The following is an 8,424-nucleotide window of genomic DNA, read 5'->3' on the forward strand; positions in this document are numbered from 1 at the left end:
AGAAAGAGAAATGATTGGATAGTTTAAAAAATTTGATGAGTCCCACACTTTCATATATTACTTTAATTTAAATAATTATTTTACTTGAATTTAAATATTTGTTTTCAATTCTATTTATTTCCATTTCTTTCCACTATACCAAACTGTAACTTAGGGTTATGACTCATGACATTAATCTGGGTATCTCCTTTTCACCCTCTTTCAGTTTCAGGTTCAAGTAAATTTTGATGTATGCTACCTATAAGTAATGAATGTGCTATGTTTTCAGCCAACAAAAATGTCAAAAATCTGAGTTAGATTTCACCTTAGTAAATATAATGTTCAAAAGAGAGTATAAAAAAAACATGTTGTAAGCATTTCTAGAGGAAAAAAAAAAGCAACTTACATCTATGGCATTTTCCTCCTTTGAATCAATGAATGTGATTTACATTTGACATTCTCCAAAGGAAAAAAAATAATCAACAATAAAGATATTGTATTAAGAGATGATGATAAATCAAGATACAAATACTTCTGGTCTAGGTCTATATGAAAGATTTTCTTCTCCAAGTAAAAGTGCCTTCAAAATGAATGGCCTCACATAAGCCACTATAGTGCACAATCAAATGGCCACCATCTGGAACTTCATGATTCTGTATCCAAGGCAGCTTCTGTGTAACAAGCCTTTGGATTTGAGAGGGCACTACCTTATCTTCATCATAGCCCTGCCAAATGTGAGCTGAACTTCTATTATCAGGGAATGGATTACTTAGCTTCAGAGGGTCAAATTCCCAGTTGCCAAAGGCCACCATCCAGTCACCCCTTAGAGTGTCAAGTACTACTTGTTCCCTTAATTTGTTTTGTAAGTGGGAACATATCATCATCACAATTACCTCAGAGGTTTTACCATGGTTCTGTTTAGATAAATTTCTCAATAAATAGGTCTTGTTACAGAATTAAATAACAACAAAAATAAAATTAGTTTGTCTCACAAGTTAAAATTAGAATAAACTAATTTGTCTAAACCCTCTCAGAGTCTCATTTAGATTATGTAAAAGTATCAAATTTTATAGTGCAGCAAAGGCATCCGAAAGGTCCCCTTAAAAACCGGTTCATAAGGGGGTGGTCTACCCAGCTATATAAGCACTTATCATGTTCATGAATTACCCGATGTGGGACTATTCTTAACACGCCCCCTCGAGCCAGGGCTCGTCACCACAAAGCGAGGGCTGGTGGCACCCACCGGACAGAAGTAGAATATCGCTCTGATACCATATCAAATTTTATAGTGCAGCAAAGGCATCCGAAAGGTCCCCTTAAAAACCGGTTCATAAGGGGGTGGTCTACCCAGCTATATAAGCACTTATCATGTTCATGAATTACCCGATGTGGGACTATTCTTAACACGCCCCCTCGAGCCAGGGCTCGTCACCACAAAGCGAGGGCTGGTGGCACCCACCGGACAGAAGTAGAATATCGCTCTGATACCATATCAAATTTTATAGTGCAGCAAAGGCATCCGAAAGGTCCCCTTAAAAACCGGTTCATAAGGGGGTGGTCTACCCAGCTATATAAGCACTTATCATGTTCATGAATTACCCGATGTGGGACTATTCTTAACAAAAAGCTTATTTAAACTTATGCTTATGCATAAGCTTAGTTTATGATTATGAGAGAAATTTAATTCATTTGAGCTTCTTAATTTTCTTTTCCTACATGTACTTACTGAAAATTTTGTCCAAAAATTGCCTATGTATATTCACATATTAGAACAAGTGAAAGAAACATGTAACTTGCCTTGGTAAGCATTGGTGTTAGGTGCAGAATTGGCTACTGACTTCGAGGGTCAGCTCCTCCGGATATTCAGAGAAAGAAAAGGAATAAGCAAGGTAAGATAAGAGAAATTCTTATTGTTCTTGCTTGCTAGATTATTTACATAGCTTTATATAGAAATTCCTACTACAGATTTTATGCTAAACTCTATCCTAGGAATATTCTAGTAATGGAATTCGTTTTGCATGTTTGCCCCTGAGAGAGCAAATACGACAAGCAGGATTTGATGCAGATTTCCTAATTTCTCTCTTCCAGGATTGCCCTCAAGCGTAGTCCTTCAGGTATGTTGGCTTCATCACCCTCCTCTTGCTCCTGATCTCTTCTCCCTTCTGCACCCTTGTTGTTGGTGCTTCCTCTGTTATCTGCGTATTCGTATCAATTGGGAAGCCAGGAATTGTCTCTAAAATATCTATATCTCTTTTGTTGAAGAATGTTGGGTTTATTTCTATGACAGAATTTGAAGGGAGCCACTTTTGAGTCACCCACCAGTGCAAGAATGTCGGAAAATAGTTTGCAAACCACATGGACCGGTTGATAAGTTTCCTCCTATAGTCCTCCTTTATCAGACTCTCAGGGAAGGAAGGCCATCGATAATTTATCACTGGAGCACTGATAGGCACACCTGCTAGCCTGCACAAATTTTGACCTCGTGGTGAAATTAACAATCCATTTTCAACATAAAAAGGAAGAATTTTGACCAGTTTGGCTTGAGAAAATGTTATTTTCACAAATAGTTACAGAAAATGACTTTGTGCTTTTATTTTTACTTTCTTTGTGAAACCAAACATTGTTTAGAAATGTAAACTCGTTTTTTTAATTATTTGTGAAAATAAAAAACGAAAATTGACATTTTTTGAAACCAAACATATGTTTAGAAATGTATATTTTGAGGCTTGTAATTTTCCTGTTGAGGATGTAGTTCAAACCAAACATTATACACCTCTTCTTTGTATCCAAGTATCTAATCAGAACTACAATGTCTAATGGTTTCTGCATAATTTTTTTTCCAATCAAACATGTCTAATTAGATCTAATTTTACTAATCCAATATAACATGTCTACTATTTTCAAATCAACATATGCAAGTTTTGTAAAGAGATATTGAGATTAGTATATATGTACTTGGGGTGCCAAAAAATTCATATCTTTGGAGCTTCCAAAGCCATGTACAATGATGATGCTATGTTTTGCTTGGTCCTTGGGGACACCCTTTTCTGTATAAGCCAAGTACCTCCCATCTCTGAGTCTGACTCTTGGTGGTGAAACTAGAAAACCTTATGTTGATGAATCATTGTTGTTTGAAGGGGGGAGTTGAGTGCCCTGGTTCCCACAAGACCTATGAGTAACACTATTTCTGCTATTGAAACCATCAATGAATGAAGGAATAGAGGGTATATCTAGGATACAATTTTTAGTACAACAATGATCACATAGATGTGCTGCAACAAAGGAAAAAAGGTGAGAATATATATGCTTACCTGTCACAAATTGCAGATGTTCTCTGTAAGAAGTTGGGGGATTTTCAATCAATGGTTTATAGATAGACGTTTGTGTAACTGTGTTAGTTTTTCCTCTGGTTTTGACTTATAGATCTTGGGGAGCCTTCATGATGCATCATTGGGGAGATGAATGAATTTGACTGCTTAAAATGGAATCTTGTGCATTTTCACTTTCTTTAACCTTAATTGTTTGTTGAATGTGGAAACTTAAGAAGGTTGTACTTGGGTTTATTTTTTAAAAAATAAATATCATGCTTTATCTGTTTTTAAAGAACCAAAGTTTGTTGTTGAATTGCAATTTAACAAAAATAATAAATCTCATGCACTTTCTGGTTTATCTCTGGCTTTGAATTAATTTTGTTACATTATTTCAGAGGAACTTATATCAATTGGAAGCGTTACTGAACAAGCTTAAATCCAAGACCATAAGGACTGAACCACCTTCTCAATCTATTGCTGCCACAAGGTGACCTTTGGTATCTTAGTTTGACTTTATGATCCCCATGCCTATCCTATAGCTTGATTTTTTTTATTATTTTGTATCACTTAGTAATTCTAGTCTCTTAGTAGTCTGTGACACATTTTCTTAGTTTTTCAACTGAATACAAGTTTTTTTCAAGTAAATATGAGTTGCAATTAGGAAATCTTTGAATAATGAAAGAAGGTATCAACTGTCAACATGGTTGAGTGGCTGACTAAGTCAGCTTATGTTAAGGAACTATAAAGTTATATAGCCGTGCCATTGCTACAAGTGTACAAGTGCTATTCACAATGTCCCTGTTGTGTTGTATGTTTGTCTAGGTTCTATGGGTAATGTTGGGTCCTGCACAAACATTAATAGGCCCGTGGACTTTATCACAGTTGTGGGGGTTAAAATAAAACCCCTAAAAGACAAATGTAAATGTTTTACTCAATACTCACTTTATGTCCTTTTTTCTAGAAAAAAAAAGTGATTAGGTGCGGCTTGGACTCAGGGATTAATGCAATTTTATTTTAACTATTGAATTCCATTTCATATCCTTTTTTATCTAGAACTCTGCTTCTATATCTGATATGTTGAAGATGCCGTATTTATTTTGCTTAACTAGGCCAGCTTCCTTCCAAAAGTCATGTGGATTTTAGGATTCGTGTCCACATTGCTCTTGTCTCTCGATGAAATCTAATTGTGTTGCTTATACTGTGTTGTATTCCTTATGACCTTATCTATGAATCTTGGGAATGGTCATTGTTTCAACAGGGTCAAGGATACTCATTACCTACAGATATACAGTATCTTGATGCTAGATGGGAAGTTCCTATTGTGCTTCCTCTGCGTGATTGTTTTGCCCAAGAGATCAACATGCTATGCCGCCTTGATGGGTTTGTAGTCCTCTAGATATATCATCAACATTTAAGAGAATAAAAATTGGCATTTTTGTTTGTTCTATTTTATGTTTTGTAAATTTCAGAGAATAAAAATTGTCTTCTATGTTTATCAGACTGAATTATATAAATCTTGCTGAATGAATGTGTCTCGTCTCTTTTTGGAGGGCAGTCTAAAGACTGTAAAGTTGTATCCAACGTCGTGGAAATAAGTGTAGGTTAGTTAATTGTCATAACCTTGGAAAACATTGAATCAATTAAAAGTGATGTAGTTTTAAGCCTCTTCCATTCCTTCCATTAGTATTTGATGACATAAAGAAGGCACTGCTGAACATTGAGTTGGTATTTTTGGTATTTCAAACCCAATGAATGTAGGGTATAGAGTAATTAACCTAGTGAAAGCCAATGTCACAAATGAAAGGGACACCAAGCTTTGCCATAGAAGCTTTGATCCTATCATCAAACCCAATGAATGCAGGGTATACCTCTAAAGGCACTTATCCTGCATTTTGTCCAATGCCACAGCCAAAGGGTAACTAATTGCAAACCCTAGCTCCAACCATTGCAACATTTTACCAGCTCAACCAATCAATACACGAATAGAGGGCAATTTCACACATTAACACATAAAAGTATATATATATATATATATATATATATATATATATATATATATATATATATATATATATATATATATCACCAAGAAGGATATGGATATGAGTGATTATTGTGTCTTGTTTGTTAAGGAATAATATTTGTTGTGATGGCCCCACACAAGCTTCTTTTCAATTAGTATAGGAGCACTTCAAAGTCGTAGCCCACTTGCACTTCATGCTTTTAGTAATTCAATCATAGAGCACCAATTTTTAAGCTGTTGGGTGAAGAAGGAAAAGACAGTGCTTCCTTCTATTTTTTTTTTTCACTTTTTCCCCATGTCTTTTTTCCCCCTCTTCTATTCCATTCTATTTACTATTCAATGAATTTTTTTCACTTGCACTATGCAGGCTTTTCAATTGTAAAGCTTTTTGTGCTTCCTAAGATTCAATCAGCAACACCAATAATATAGAAACAGGTATGTTCTCTTCTTGCTTCACTCCTCGAAACATTTCCAAATCCTTTCTTAATTTGGTGTTTGGTGTAGTTTTTTATTATGTTAGTGTAGAGTATGTGTGGGTCAGCTGTAAACGATAAGTCATGTTGTCACCTTCAACACCTACTGAGGCATTGAATCTTATTCCTCTTTCTTTTAATAGTATCTTATTCCTATTTGTTTTTGTTTGTAGGTAGTAGCTTCTTTCTTGTCCCACCTACTAAGGCGTTGAATCTACACTGTTGTGTTTGCTTTGCCATTACTGTGATCCCAGTCGTACTTGTGATTTGCCATATTTTTGAGGCATGTATATCTTTGACTCACAACAATGATAATTGAATGCTTCTTTATATATGTCATGATGTATTATATAACTAAATTATGAGCATTGTGAGTGAACCTTAGTTTCCCGTTTGAGATTCTATACATAGATTAATACGGATAGTTTGTATTAATCGGTGTATTGAATCTTGAATTGTCTGTTCGGACAGTTTGGGAAGAATAATTTTTTTTAGTATATTATTACGTATATGTTAATGTTGTTTTCTTAAATTTGTCAACATTTCAGTATACTTCATTTTCCTGTTCTCCGAGTGCATACTTGAATGTGGTGGATAACAATATATCACCGCTTTCATCTCATGTACTTGGAGACTTAGGCTAAATGCTGCTGAAATTTTGACAAATTTAGAAAAGACAATTAACTTGTACTATTTTGTCTACTATAAAAAAAATACTTCCTGAATGGGATAGGGTCACACCTTTACTTACAAAAGTGAGCTTCACATGCATGTTACATAACTTCATAAAGTGGTGCAGCAAACAGACAACATGGATCAAAGTTGGATGAGAGCATCATGCATCACTGCTGAGTATGGGACTAGGGTGGAACAATTTTTTCAATTTATCGAAATGCATGCCCCCTCCTTGCGCGGAAAATATTTTTGTCCATGTGTGAAATGTACAAATGGTATACACCAGTCGCTAAATGAAATAAGATCACATCTAATATGTCACGGGATGATTACAAATTACACAAAGTGGGTATGGCATGGGGAATTGCTAGACAATCCAACAATCTCTCACACTTAGGCAGTCAATGTAGATACGAGTTGTCGTATAGAAGAAATGATTCGAGACCTAGGGCAGGATGGTTTTCGACAAGCACATGGTCCTTTGTATGACAAAATAGAGAATGATTCAAAGATTCCTTTGTATTCTGGGTGCACAACATTCACAAGGTTGTCTATGGTGTTAGCTTTAGTCAACTTGAAGGCACTATTTGGGTGGAGTGACAAGAGCTTTACTAAATTGCTAGTGTTATTGAAAAAATTGCTTCCTGAAGAGAACACGTTGCCGAAGAGTCACTACGAGGAGAGTCGTCCCCATGCATGTCCAAATGATTGCATATTGTATAGAAATGAGTATGCTGAAATGTGCACATGACCAACATGTGGTGTATCCTGCTACCATGAAGACAATTATGTTGCAACCATAGAGAAGAGTCATCCAGTAAAGGCTTGTTGGTATCTTCCAATAATAACAAGGTTTAGGCGATTGTTTTCTAATGGACATGATGCAAAACAATTGATGTGGCATGTTGAAGGCAGAAAAATTGATGGATTGCTATGACATCCGGTTGATAGTCCGCAATGGAAGGCATTTGATTCTTTGTATCCTAATTTTGGGAATGAGGACAGAAATCTAAGGCTTGGTGTTGCCTCGGATGGAATGAACCTTTTTGGTAACTTAAACAGCAGTCATAGTTCATGGCCTGTTTTGCTGATGATTTACAACCTTCCTCCTTGGTTATGCATAAATTGGAACTACATAATGCTTTGCATGATGATAGCGGGACCAAGACAGCCTGGTAATGATATTGACGTGTATCTAAGTCCATTGATTGAAGACCTAAGAACAATGTGGGAACTTGGGGTAGATGTTTGGGATGCGAATTTGCAGGAGACCTTAAGGTTGCGTGCAATGGTTTTTTGTACCATAAATGACTTTCCAACATATGGAAATTTAAGTGGTTATAGTGTGAAAGGCCATCACGCATGTCCTATATGTGAGAAAAATACAAGTTTTGTCCAACTAAAACATGGAAAGAAAACAATATACACAAGGCATCGAGGATTTCTAAATCAGTTCCATCCATATCGACGATTGAAGAAAGCTTTCGATGGATCTCAGGAATATGAAATTGCACCCAAACCATTACATGGCAAAGAAGTTTATCATCGTGTGAAGGAGATCATAACTATCTTTGGGCCGGAAGATGCAAAAAAAAAAACCCTAGTGAGAAAAACATCTGGAAGAAAAGGTCCATTTTCTTTGATCTTCCTTATTGGTCTGATCTTGATGTAAGACACTCTATAGACGTCATGCATGTGGAGAAAAATTTTTGTGATAGTTTAACTGGCATCCTTCTTAACATTAAAGGCAAGACAAAGGATGGTTTGACGTGTCATCAAGACTTGGTTGACATGGGTATACGAGACCAGTTGCATCCAATAGCAAAAGGGTCGCAAATGTATCTACCCCCGGCATGTCACACGATGTCAACTAAGGAAAAAAATGAGTTTTTGTCATTGTCTGCAGAACGTGAAATTCCCACAAGGATACTCTTCAAATATCAAGAGCCTTGTATCCATTAAT

The 8,424-nt window shown here is 36.0% G+C and overlaps 1 pseudogene; it reads right to left on the reverse strand.

Annotated features, from left to right (window-relative positions):
- Positions 1-496: 496 nt before the first annotated feature.
- Positions 497-7,924, reverse strand: LOC114371579 (annotated as a pseudogene).
- Positions 7,925-8,424: the final 500 nt, after the last annotated feature.

This window comes from Glycine soja, chromosome 10 (assembly GCF_004193775.1).
Source record: "Glycine soja cultivar W05 chromosome 10, ASM419377v2, whole genome shotgun sequence".
NCBI classification, from domain to species: Eukaryota; Viridiplantae; Streptophyta; class Magnoliopsida; order Fabales; family Fabaceae; genus Glycine; species Glycine soja.